This window comes from Hyaena hyaena, unplaced genomic scaffold (assembly GCF_003009895.1).
Source record: "Hyaena hyaena isolate Hyena2069 unplaced genomic scaffold, ASM300989v1 scaffold_20, whole genome shotgun sequence".
Classification (NCBI taxonomy): Eukaryota; Metazoa; Chordata; class Mammalia; order Carnivora; family Hyaenidae; genus Hyaena; species Hyaena hyaena.
In genome coordinates this window covers 6198295-6210249 of record NW_024080652.1, presented here as the reverse complement: position 1 = coordinate 6210249, position 11955 = coordinate 6198295, and the positions used below count along the sequence as shown (strand labels likewise).

Below are 11955 nucleotides of genomic sequence, written 5' to 3'. Positions count from 1 at the left end.
TTAGTTTCCAAATCCAGGCAATTTCACCAAACCATCAGGACAGAGGAACACTGGGGACTCATGGTAGCAAAGACAGAAGTCCCAGTTTGTCTTGAGGAAGGACCTTCTTGAAAGTTTGGGAAGGGCGTGGTTCTGAGCCCCTTTGCCGGCAGGCAGTGCTGTTGTCCAGGCTGAGTATAGCCTCTAGCTCTAAATAAGGCAGCTGGAGCTGGAGGGTCTCAGGACTGAGCCTCCTGCTGCACTGAGCTAGCCTCCAGGCAGCTCTGGCTTTTCGTGTCTGGGCCCTGGTGCTCCCCAAAGAGGCTGACCCAGGATAGGCAAGAGGTGGCGGTGAAGCCAGACACTTCCTCCTAGTCTCACCTCTCTGTGGGGTCCAGCTTAGAGAGTTCGGCTTGCAGCCTGGGTTCTCCCAGCCCAAAGCAGGTCACTTTCACAGGAAATAAGGAGACGAGTAGGGCGGGTGTCCTGTACCAGTCGGTGATGTCTGTGTTCCCATTGGACAAATTGTTTTAAATTCAGGTAGTAAAATGCATAGGGTCACCATGGAAACAAATGGTATGAAAATATAATTAACAAAATAGTAAACACGCGTGATACTGCAATCCAAGTAATAATGCGTCAGAATACATGATCTAACCGCAGCTCTGTCAAACCCCTGCGTTTCTGAAGCAACAATGGGAACTGACAGTTTCGAGCTCTCTGCAACAATTGTACCACGATATAGAAATAGCGGTGATTTCCATTGCTGACAAAGTCACAGGTGTGGGTGACTGTGATTTGTCGCCTGTGTTATAAAGGGGAGGGAATGATACATTTCAGTCAAAAGAAGTGAAAATCAGGATGGAATTATTTTCCCACTGAGGATCCCCGAGCCTAGCGCGAGAGCCCTGCCTAACCCGACCTGAGTCCCATCCCCAGGGAGCGCTGGCTGAGAGTTCTCTGTGTCCCCGAGAGCTTCCAGTAGTCTGTCCAGCACCCAGGACACCCCTTGTCTCTGCCACAAGTCACCGTTGGGCAGTTCAGTGGCCGCTTTGGGCCTCCCCAACCCTCTTTCTGAAAGAGAGGATTGCTCAACATAGACTGCCATTTGTCATTTGTTGTCCCTGATGGCTCAATTGCATTGTCTTTTTGCTGCCTTATTTTCCTGCTTCTGTTTAACACAGATGGAAGTCACTAGGGAAATGAGACCAAAATCCACATGAGAAGAAAATGCAAGTATCAGCAAAGTCAGATTAAAATGCATTAGACATGTCCTTAAAACAAAACCACTTTAGGACTAGGACTGGGGTGCCTTTTTAAATTGCTCTAATGTGGGAGGAAGAGCCAGAAATTCTCCTTTGTTTATTCCAATGAGGCTGCTGTGTGTGTGTGTGTGTGTGTGTGTGTGTGTGTGTTTGTGTGTGCGCGCGCACGCGCGCTCGCGCGCTCGCATGCACATGTTTACAGTTCCTGGTTTTGCCATGAGCTACAAGCTAAGATGTCATTGCTATTGTCCTGGCCTGGTGGCCCAGGGCACAGACCCCTGGGACCAGGCACTGCCCGGAGGCCTGTGTAGGCCTCTGACACCACTCATCCTGTCAGTGGCCACCAGACTCTTGCTCAGTTTTGAGCCCACCTTCCAGCCACTCCCTGCACATTCAAGCTACTCCTGTCCCTCCAGACAACAGCTCTTTCCAGGCATCCTTGATAACTAGCCCATTTTTTCTTTCTTTTTTTTTTTAATTAAACATGTTTTAAAAGATTATTTGGTTTTTAAGTAATTTGTATACCCAAAGTGGGGCTCGAACTCACAACCCTGAGATCAAGAGTTGTGTGCTCTTCTGACTGAGCCAGTCAGATGCCCCTAAGACAAACACTTAGCTCAAGGAATGCAGAGGCTGTGAGGGTCCTGGAGGGGAAGGGGGAGCAGAGATGCATTACAGAGGGTGGGGACTGGGGTTGAGCCTGATGTGAACCCAGCACCTTCTTCCTCTCCCACTCTCGAGCAGGGAAGGCAGGTGGTGCAGTGGATGGGGCTGATCTGGGTTCATATCCCACCTGCTACTGTCATGCTGCGGAATGCCTCATGCCTCCTCACCCTCAGGCCCGTGTCCCCTGGAGGTGCTTACTCTGCAGCCCCTGGGGGAGGCCAGTGCTCAAAAAATGCTCACCTCCTGGTCCCCCTTTGCTAATCTCTCATCATTACACCCGCTTTCTTCAGGTGGCCCCTCTGCAGCCCCCACCTCCCCATCTCCCATCTCGCCCCGCATCCCCTGTGGTACCCACCTGAGACACTGCACTGGAAGAGACTGGGTGCCCAGCAGAGGCTGGCCATTCCTTTTTATACCTGCCCAACAGGTCTGAGCCAGCAAAACCTTAAAAAAGAAAAGAACCCCCTCAGGGCTCTGGTGGCTCAGCTGGCTTCACCTTCCAGAACTTGACTGAATGCTCCCGGGTCCCTCAGGGGGGATCAGTGAATGCTGTAATTTTAGGACATCCTCCTTCTTCCCATTACCCTTGTGGGGAAACTGATGACCTCAGCCCAGGGGTGCAGGCGGTAGGCAGAAATAGAACAGCTGGCTAATGTGTTTTCCACTTCAAGCTGGGAATCTGCTCATGGAGGGAGCCGACTCTCAAGGAGGAAGACCTGGGTTGAGTCCTCTGAAGCCTTTGGCATGGATGAACCCAACTGGTTGATGACTTAGTCTGGAAGGCCAGTGTGAGCTTGGACTTCGCTCATTGGATCACAGCCACAGGCCCCCTCCAGCCCACCATGGCCGGCTGAGGCATCATGATGTGGTACCAGCTTTGAGTCCTAATGCCCGGTCTCCAATTCCTCCACGGCTTCCGATGCACTTAGTGACCTTGAACAGGCCATTGCCCTCGCTGAGCTTGCCTTTCCCACCTGTAAAATGGGAAGGATGGACTCTAAGTGTCTTTTGCACCCTTCTCCAGGTCAGAGATGGTCTCTGAGTCTGGAAGGAGTATGTGCCTGGGGGTCTTTCTTCCTGGCATCTGACATCACCCTTCTCTCCACCCTCAGTCACTATTTTCTGAATTGAGAAAAATTCATAGAACATAAAAGTAACAATTTTAAGCTAGTGTACTCAATGACATTGAGTGGATTCACCATGTTGTGCAACCTCCACCTCTAACTAGTTTCAAAATATGTTCATCAGCCCCAGAGGAATCCTGGGAGCCTTTAAACAGCCTCTCCTGCGAACCCTGGGAACCACCAGGCTGTTTTCTGTCTTTGTGATTTCATCTATTCTCCGTATTTCATATGCACGGAATCGTGGGGCATGTGACCTCTTGGGCTTAGCTTCTTTCATTTAGCTTCCTGTTCAGTACTTGATTCCCTTCTATGGCCTAACAGTATTCCATTGTATGGATCTGCCACAGTTTATCCATTCACCCATTGATGGACATTTGGGTTGTTCCCACCTTTTGACTATTGTGAGTTGTGCTGCTATGAACATACAGTTACATATATTTGTCTGAGTGTCTGTTTTCGATTAAAAAATATATTACATGGGGGGGGGGTCCCCCAGTGGCTCAGTCAGTTAAGCATCTGACTCTTGATTTCTGCTCGGGTGATGATCTTGTGGTTCGTGATCGAGCCCCTTGTCAGACTCTGTGCTGATAGTGCGGAGCCTGCTTCGGATTCTCTCCCTCTCTCTCTGCCTCTCTCTCTCTCTCAAAAATAAAGAAATAAATACATACATTTTAAATACACATTTACCTAGGAATAGAATTGCTGGATCATTTGGTAATTCTGTGTTCAGTTTTTTGAGGAACCACCTGTTTCCACAGTGACTGAAACATTTTACCTTCTCTGTATCCTCACCAACACTTGTTGTTTTCCTTTTTGTTTTTGTTTTGTTTTTAATTATGGTCATCCTAGTGGGTGTGAAGTGGTATCTCAGTGTGATTTTTATCTATATTTCCCTAATGAGCGTCTTTTTGGCCATTTGCATGTCTTTGGAATAAGGTCTATCCAAATCCTTGGGCCGTTTTTTAACCGTGTTGTTTGTCTTACCTGTTGTTGCATCTTAAGAGCTGTTTATATACTTTTAGATAGTAGATCTTTATCAAATGTATGATTTGCAAATATTTTCTCCCATCCTGTAGGCTGTTTCAGTGTCTTGATAATGCCCTTTGATGCACAAAAATTAATTTTAACAAAGTCCAATTTATTTCTTTTTCTTTTGTTGCCTGTGCTTTTGGCCTGGTATTTAAGAAACCACTGCCAAATTCAAGATTATGAAGATTTGCCCCTGCATTTCCTTCTCAGAGCTGTATGGTTTTAGACTTTATATTTAGGTTCTGGATGCCTTAATTCACTCTTGAAGGAAAAAGGAACCCACTTGAGCACAGAGCTCTTTCTGGCTTTGGGGCTGGGGAGAAGCTACTTTACTGAGGTAACCAAAGAACTTTTAATTTAATATATACTCATGTTTTGCAAACTTTTTTTAAGTTTATTTATTTGAGAGAGACTGAGACAGCATGAGTGGGAGAGGGGCAGAGAGAGGCTAGGGAGAGAATCTCAAGCAAGCTCTGCACTGCCAGCGCAGAGCCCGACGTAGGGCTCGAACCCACGAAGATGCGAGATCATGACCTGAGCCCACACCAGGAGTCTGATACTTAGCTGACTGAGCCACCCAGGCACCCAGTGGCAGAACTTTGAATAGGCAGATCTCTGCACAGAGTCTGGTTTGTCAACAGATATAAGCAGCCTGTCTCTGGGTAGAGCAGGGGATGAGGGCTCCCCATATCCCACTCTTCACTTGGGGGCCTTTGAAGACAGTTATCCAGGAGAGGCTGCGGGGGTGGGGGGGGGGTGTGGTGGAGCCAAGGCCTGGAGTGCATCCTTGGAATGCCCCGACCGATGCAGGATGCTTCCAGCTTATTCCCACAGGCCCTTCCTCCTCTGGCTGATGAGAGCGGGGATCAGTGAGAAGAAGTGGGACCCCGCTCACAGTGATTCTGAGAAGGAACGTTCCCTGATGGAAGATGTTTAGTCCAGGCCCCAGCAGGAGAGAGCACACTCCACACCCAGCCTGGAGTTGAATAGATAGACTGTTGGCTAAGGTGGGGCAAGGTTAAGGGGAACCGATGGGCTGGAGAGGCATTGAGAAAGCCACCTCACCCCAGATATGGTTGTGGGAAAAGTGAGATCCTCAGAGGAACGGCCCGGCTACTGCTCAGCCAGACCCACCCAACCCAAAGCCAGAGAGCAGGGACCTGGGGAGGCAGCCAGTGGGGGATCAGCCTCCTGGGACACAAGACAAGGTGGCAAACAGATCTGGAGCAACCAAAGGATATCTAGCACCTGCCCCTTGGCTTCTCATAGTTTGAGCTTCTCACCCAGGATTTTTTAGTGGTCAGTGTTCCAGAAAGTTCTGTTTCAGTAAAAGTGCTTGGTTGGGGGAGGCCCTCGAAGTAACTGTCAGGTGACTACTTCCTCCCAGGAGTAGGTGGGGACACGCAATGCTCTCTGCCTTTAGAAATACAGTAAGAATAGCACTGGACTTGGAATTATCTGGCTCATAAAGATATCTGGGGGAAGCTTGGTTATGTCTTTCTATAGAAAGCAGGCTGACTTAAATCCCCTAGAGGAAAAAAATTTCCCTGGAGTCATGGGTTGTTGTTGATACAATTAAAACAAAGGGCTTCCGTGTCCATTAGCTCATTCGGATCTTTCCAAAGACCTGGGCAGGTGGGTGGGGCAGATGAGTAATGACCTGCTTTCAGCAGATGAGAAGACAGAGGTGCAGAGAGGTGAGGCTATTTGCCCAAAGACACACAGTGAGTCAGTGTCTGAGACATGGTCCTAGTTTTCTTTCTAGCACTTATCACTCTCAACAGGGCGTTATGGATCCATTAGATTTCTGGGCTCTTTCCATCATAGTATGTAAGCGTGGCTAGGGCAGGGGCTTAGCCTGGGAGGCAGTAGGGTATGTTGGTCAAACACTGGACTCTGGGGGTGCCTGGGTGGCTCAGTTAGTTAAGCGGCTGACTTTGGCTCAGGTCATGAGTTTGTGAGTTTGAGTCCCACATCAGGCTCTGTGCTGACAGCTCAGAGCCTGGAGCCTGCTTCGGATTCTGTGTCTCCCTCTGTCTCTGCCCCTCCCCTGCTTGCGCTCTGTTTCTCTATCTCTCAAAAAATTAATAAAAATGTTTAAATAAATTTTTTAATATTAAAAAAAAAACAGAACTCTGAAACCAAGATTTTCTGAGTTTGCCCCTTACTAGCTCTGTGACCTCTCCAAGCCTCTATTTTCTTATCTGTAAAATAGTGGTGGTAGTGGTACTTACCAAAGAGGTTTGTTCTAAGAATTAAGTGAGTTCATGTATGTAAAATGCCTGGCATCTATGAGATGATCAACAAATATTTGTTGTATGAATGAAAGCTGCAACTGTATGGTGGGAACAATGACTCTGAGTACATTACTGTGTTCAGGTGGTAGTTGAGATAGGAATTATTCTTGGCATCTACATCCAGAAACCCCTGGACTTAGACACACAGAGATCTGGGCCCTGCCCCCAAACGGCCGGCTTAGGAAATAGGGCTGCTGGCCCTTATGCGTCAACCTCTCCCCCGCCTGCCTTCCTTCTGCCAGTTCTGTGAGCTCTGGGGTAAGTTCTTTGCTACACCCTAGCAATGATAGACAATTAACTAGATACTTTCTCTGCCTTTCAGGGCTTTGCACTGTTGCCCCTTAGCCTCTGGTGGGAAAACACCATGCTAAGTGCTATATTGGGAGACAGACTGGGGAGGCCAGAGGAGATACAGCAGATAAAGGTGGAAGAATGGCACCTGACCAATCCTGTGCCCTCTGTTCCTTCTGCCTGAGGACCCCCACACTCAGTGCCCTATGAGGGCCTCCCAGTGCCTGAGCCAAGACCCAGAAACTCAGGTACAACCAAGTTCTCAGTCAAGGTGTGTTGAAGAAAATCAGACCCCTGTCCAGACCCAGGGCCAGGAAGTCAAAGCTACAGATTTCCTGGAGTGTGTGCCAGGCCCGGGGCCAGGAACCAGTTGCTTCTGGAACAGGTCCCCTTTCTATGAAGCAAAGGGCCAGCTGTGGCAAATCCACAGGGTGGGTTTTCCAGCCTCCGAGAGGCCCTGCTATTGGACGATCAACAGTCACTTGCTCCATATGTTTCTGGGCACCCAGAGGGGAAGGCCCTGTTCTAAGTCCTCCTTAGGCTGACAACGTCAGCCTGTCCACTCATGAAGGTGGGGGGTATATGGTTGGGGTGTGGTCTTCTCTCCCTGCTTGAAATAAGAAGTGTGGCCTTGTCCAATCAGATACTAAGTGCTTGCTTCTAGAACATCCTTAGATCGCAGAAAGCTCCCACATGGAGAGAGTCCCATGGCTTTGAGTCTCAGTTCTGTCCTTGGGCAAGTCACTTAAGCCCCATGAGCCATTATGTCTTCACTATGAAATGAGAATAATAATAATAATAATAATGACTACTAATCTCACAGAACCGATGAAATGATCAAGTAGGATTATGGACTTGAAAATGCTTTCTTAAACTTTTAACTAATCATCACCAATGAATGGTGTTGAGCATATATATTTTTTTAATGTTTATTTTTGAGAGAGAATGGGGAGAGGGGCAGAGAGAGAGAGGGAGACAGAAAATCTGAAGCAGACTTGTGGGGCTCGCACTCATGAACTGTGAGATCATGACCTGAGCTGAAGTCGGTCACTTAACCACCTGAGCCACCTAGGAGCCCCTGATGAGCATATTTTCACATGCTTATTTCCTACCCATATATCTTCTTTGGTGAGGTATCCATTCAGATCTTTGCCCATATTTTGTTTGTTTGTTTGTTTGTTTTATGTTGAATTTTAAGAATTCTTTATATATTGAAGTGCCTGGGTGGCTCAATCAGTTGAGCGTTCGACTTCTGCTCAGGTCATGATCTCACGGTTCGTGGATTTGAGCCCCACATCGGGCCCTGTGCTGACAGCTCAGAACCTGTATCTCCCTCTCTCTCAGCCCCTCCCCTGCTGGCGCTCTGTCTGTCTGTATCTCTCTCTCTCTCTTGAAAATAAATAACATTTAAAAAAAAGAATTCTTTGTATATTCTAGATCCAAAAGCATTGTTGGATATGTATTCTGTAAATATTTTCTCTTAGCCTCTGGTTTGCCTTAAAAATGCTTTCAAGTGGGAATGCCTCTGCCCACCTGTTAAGGGTCTCCCCAAAGGACACAAAATGGAGACACCAAGAAATTCCACCCGCCTATACTTCTGCCTATCTCTTGCGATGATGAGAGGAGTGTGTTGGGCTCCTCTGAGCAAGGTCAAGGGTTGGAGCTGGGAGTTCTGATTTACTGGCTTGGGGCTGGAGTTGGCAGGGGATGGAACGGAATTGGAATATATTTATAATGCCTCCGTGTTCCTCAGCCTGCTTCTCCAGGTATCTGCAGGGTTGTGTCCTTAGCAACCTGATCCCTGCCTCTGGGGTGGGAGTGAGGGGATATCTCATTGCCACTTCTCCATTCCAGCTCCACATTCCACATAGTTTGAGTGTGTGGTTATTGTTAGGCTGATGGGGCTGGACCCACAGCTCTAGGGTAATTCAGGCTCAGAACCCTCTGATCTGGAAAAGCCATTGATACAAGCCTGAGGCTTCCAGCATCTACCACCAGCCTCAGGCCCAGAGCTGCCTCTCCCCAGGCACCACCCAGCCCCAGGCTCCCGCCTCAGCCCCTTGGATGACCTCTTTAGAAGCTGAAGGGTCATTCTTCCTTCTTCCCTCTCTCCCCTCTTCCCCTTTCCTTCTCTCCCTCCCACCTTCCTCAGGCAGCTCTGAGCTGGCTTTCCACAAAACGTTGGAAACAACTTAAATGTCCATCCATAGGGGATTAGTTAACAAAGAGAATATAAGTAATCATATAAATTATGTACATATAAGTAAAGTTAAATAAAGGTACAATGATTTTTTTTTTTTAAGTAGGCTCCATGTCCAGCATGGAGTCCAATATGGGGCTTGAGCTCACAACCCTGAGATCAAGACCTGAGTTGAGATCCAGGGTATGACTGAGCCACCCAGGCACCCTGCGTTAAATATTTTTTAAGCTGACAATGTAAATTCATATTCATTGGCATTCAACACAGCCCACTGCATACTGTTGGGCTTTTTTAAAAAAAGAAAGATTATATAGAAGAGCTTGAAGCCATTTTTGCAAAATGGCACCTGTGTGAACAGATGTGCCAAGAGCTTATCTGAAAGGATGTTCAGCCAGATGATCATGCAGGTTAGCTCTGGGCGGTGGAATTTCAGGTGATTTTGTTGTTGTTGTTAAACCATCTTTAAATGTATCAGTGTTGCCTGAAGATTTTTCAATGAGAAGGACTATTTTTAGCCTCTTGAATTATTTTTTAGGAAAAAAAAAAGGGAAACAAAAGTCAGTAAATGTATCTCAAAAAGCTACCTCCATTTTTCTGCCCCAGGGCAGTGGTTGGAGGGTTCTTCCTGGTAAGGTCCAGAAGCTGCATTCTCAGCTGTTGTTTGCCGCCTTGGAGGAAAGGGGCTCAGTGTCCTCCCAGGAGGGCTGTGGGGAGAAGTCTTGGCAGGTGGGGGAAAGTTCACGGTGTACTCCTTGAAGACCAAACATGGACACAGAGCCTGGGGCCAGAAATAGCCCCTCACCCCAGAGACCCTTGGAATCCTGCAGGGTCACATCAGGGAAGGGTGAGCCCCAGCAGGCCACTGCTGGAATCTTCCTTGTAGGCTCTGAAACGGAAGAGAGGGCCTCCTAAGACTGGCTTTTCTGAACACAGCTCTCTGCAGTTGGGGCAGAGACATGCTGGAATCTGGACAAGAAGTTCTCCAAAGTCAGCCCAGCCTGAAAAGTCTCTGATTCCAAGCCAACTGGAGATTTCCTGATTTATGGTGAATTTTATGCTATCCCAGAAATATGGTGGTCAAGGCTGCTGAAGATCAATTTCTCTCGCTGCACTTTTTTTTTTCTCAGACCACACTGAGGCTTATATCTCAATTTGATTTTATTTGGCACTGCAGTGCCATTTTCATATCATTATTTCAAAAATATCTAAAAATCTTTCCAACTTTTCAGCCCCCAGGGAATCATTCCTCTTTGTCAAAAAGTATTTATTCTTATTTTTCCAAAGGAGAGAGTCTCTCTACTTTCTGTGAATCTCCCAAGGTTGATTAAGGTCAGGTTTCTGGAAAGCCCAGATGAACTCATACCCCACTTCAGCTAGGCAATCTCTCATCCATTCATCTCTCATCCATTACCCATCCAACCATCCATCCATCCATCCATCCATCCATCATCTATTCATCCATCCAGCATTCCTCCATCATGCATTCATCCATCCGTCCATCCATCCATCCATCATTTATCATCTGGCTATCCATCAGCCATTTACCATCATCCATCAATCCATCATTATCCATTCATGCATCATCCATCCATCCATCATCTTTTCATTTATCACTCATCTGTCATCCATTACCCACTCATCCATCCATCCATCAGCTGCTTGTCCATCATGCATCGTCTTTTCATCCATCATTCCTCCATCATCCATTCATCCATCTATTCATCTATTATTTATCCATCATTCCTCCATAATCCTTCATCCATTAATCCATCATTTTTTCATCCATCATCAATCCATCCATCACTCATTCATCCATCAACCATCCCTCCATCATCCATCCATCCATCCATCCATCCATCCATCCATCCATCCATGCATCCATCTATCCATTCAATCACCCATCTGTCCATTCAGCAGGCACTCCCTCTGGAGCCAGGGACTGTGTTGGAGTGAACCTTGGCCTTATTTTCCTGCACTCTGTGAAGACAGCATGTCCTCCACAGAGCCATCACAGGGAGTGGGAACATTATGCTGGACATACAGTGCTGTCATTGAATACCTACCCCACTTCATTTTCTGGGATGATAATAATAATGATCTTACCAAGTTGTTACACAGGTGAGGTGCTAATGACAGAGAGAAAAGCCTGGTGTGATTATTAGAGCCCAGGGGCTCAAGCGATGGCAGGTGAGTTCTAAGTTCCTTGGCAGCAGGGACTCTGATTCACTCCTGCACCTTACAGAGCCAGCACACGGTGGGTGTCCGGTAGCTGGTCTCTAATGGAGCCTTGTCCACAGCCCAGCTCCTGGGTCACATGGTGTCTGATGAAAGCCACACATGACCCTGGACTCTGGGTGCCATCTGTGCCTCTGCTCATCAGAGGTCCCAGAGAGAAGAAACTTCTTCTTCTTCTTTTTTTTTTTTTAATGTGAATTTATTTATTTTTTGAGGGAGAGAGAGAGAGAGCAAGCCAGGGAGGGGCAGAGAGAGAAGGAGTGAAAAATTCCAAGCAGACTCCACATCGTCTGCACAGAGCCCAGCCCGGGACCCAAACTCATCAACCTGAAACCAAGAGTCAGAGGCCTAACTGACTGAGTCATCCTGGCACGCTGAGAGAAGAAATTCCTGTAGACTGCCCTCATACCCCCAGAAAAGAAAATGCTTAGGGTAATCAGGTGGATGAGGAAACTTGGGAGCAGTGATCGCCGGACCAGGCCATTAAACAGAACACACTTTTAGGAAATAGCTACTATATTGAGGAATTCAGGTTCTGATTTTACTGGAGAGCTCACAGACCTGACGAAGAATAACCCTTTAGTTTTCTTTTCCTGTGTTCCCATCCTGCCTTTTACTTTTCTTAATATCTCCTTTTCTCATCACCTGCTTCTAGGCCAAATAGCATCTACCGCAAATCTAAACTTATCTCCTTGAGGGTCATCATCCTGGGAAGTTAAAGTCTCCCTAGACCCTGGGGGACTTTCTGACACATGTGTGTGTGCACGCACACGCACACACACACACAGACACATGCTCTCACATGCAGAGACCAATGATGTTGACAGCTGCGTTTGTCAGGAGCCAGTGGATTCCCGAAGACTGACTTC

The 11955-nt window shown here is 47.4% G+C and overlaps 1 protein-coding gene across 1 annotated transcript in view; it reads right to left on the bottom strand.

Annotated features, from left to right (window-relative positions):
- The window catches only part of LOC120227988 (myosin-16), a 66747-nt gene extending 64459 nt beyond the window's left edge, over positions 1-2288 (bottom strand). Inside the window, exon 1 of the mRNA XM_039226092.1 lies at positions 2266-2288. The gene's annotated coding sequence lies outside the window, so the exon portion shown is untranslated. The remainder of the gene's footprint in view (positions 1-2265) is intronic.
- Positions 2289-11955: the final 9667 nt, after the last annotated feature.